This window comes from Myotis brandtii, unplaced genomic scaffold (genome assembly GCF_000412655.1).
Source record: "Myotis brandtii unplaced genomic scaffold, ASM41265v1 scaffold1137, whole genome shotgun sequence".
Lineage (NCBI taxonomy): Eukaryota > Metazoa > Chordata > Mammalia > Chiroptera > Vespertilionidae > Myotis > Myotis brandtii.
In genome coordinates this window covers 1,399,299-1,399,697 of record NW_005353916.1, presented here as the reverse complement: position 1 = coordinate 1,399,697, position 399 = coordinate 1,399,299, and the positions used below count along the sequence as shown (strand labels likewise).

The 399-nt window shown below is 52.6% G+C and overlaps 1 protein-coding gene across 1 annotated transcript in view; it reads right to left on the bottom strand.

The window, feature by feature from the left end:
• TRPS1 (trichorhinophalangeal syndrome I) overlaps positions 1–399 on the bottom strand; it is a 238,770-nt gene that overhangs the window by 237,348 nt on the left and 1,023 nt on the right. The gene's annotated exons all lie outside the window — the stretch shown is intronic.

Genomic DNA, 399 nt, shown 5'->3' with positions numbered 1-399 from the left:
CTCCTCCGCTGCGCCCGGTAGGAGAGAATTAAAATCAGCCAGAGAGAGACAGCGAGGGGGAGTGGGGCTGCGAGGGGGAGGGGGCACCGGCCCGAAACTTCTTTTTTTGGCAAATGGGGATTTGTTTTTCCTCCTCCCCGGCGGCTGAACTTGACCCTCCTGACTCCAGGGGCTACTGCAGTTGGAAGTCGCTCGTTTCTAAGGCTCAGATGCCTCCGACCCACCAAAAGGAGGAGAGGAAGGGAGGGGAAAAGAGAGCAGAAGAGAAGAAAGAAAGAAATCACACGCGCAAAAAAAGGAAGAAAGAAAATGCATGTGAAACCCGAGAAGCCTGCGCTTGGCTTTCTGCACACTCTCCCTCCGCTGCTTTCCTTTTTTTTTTTTTAAAGGAAGTCACTT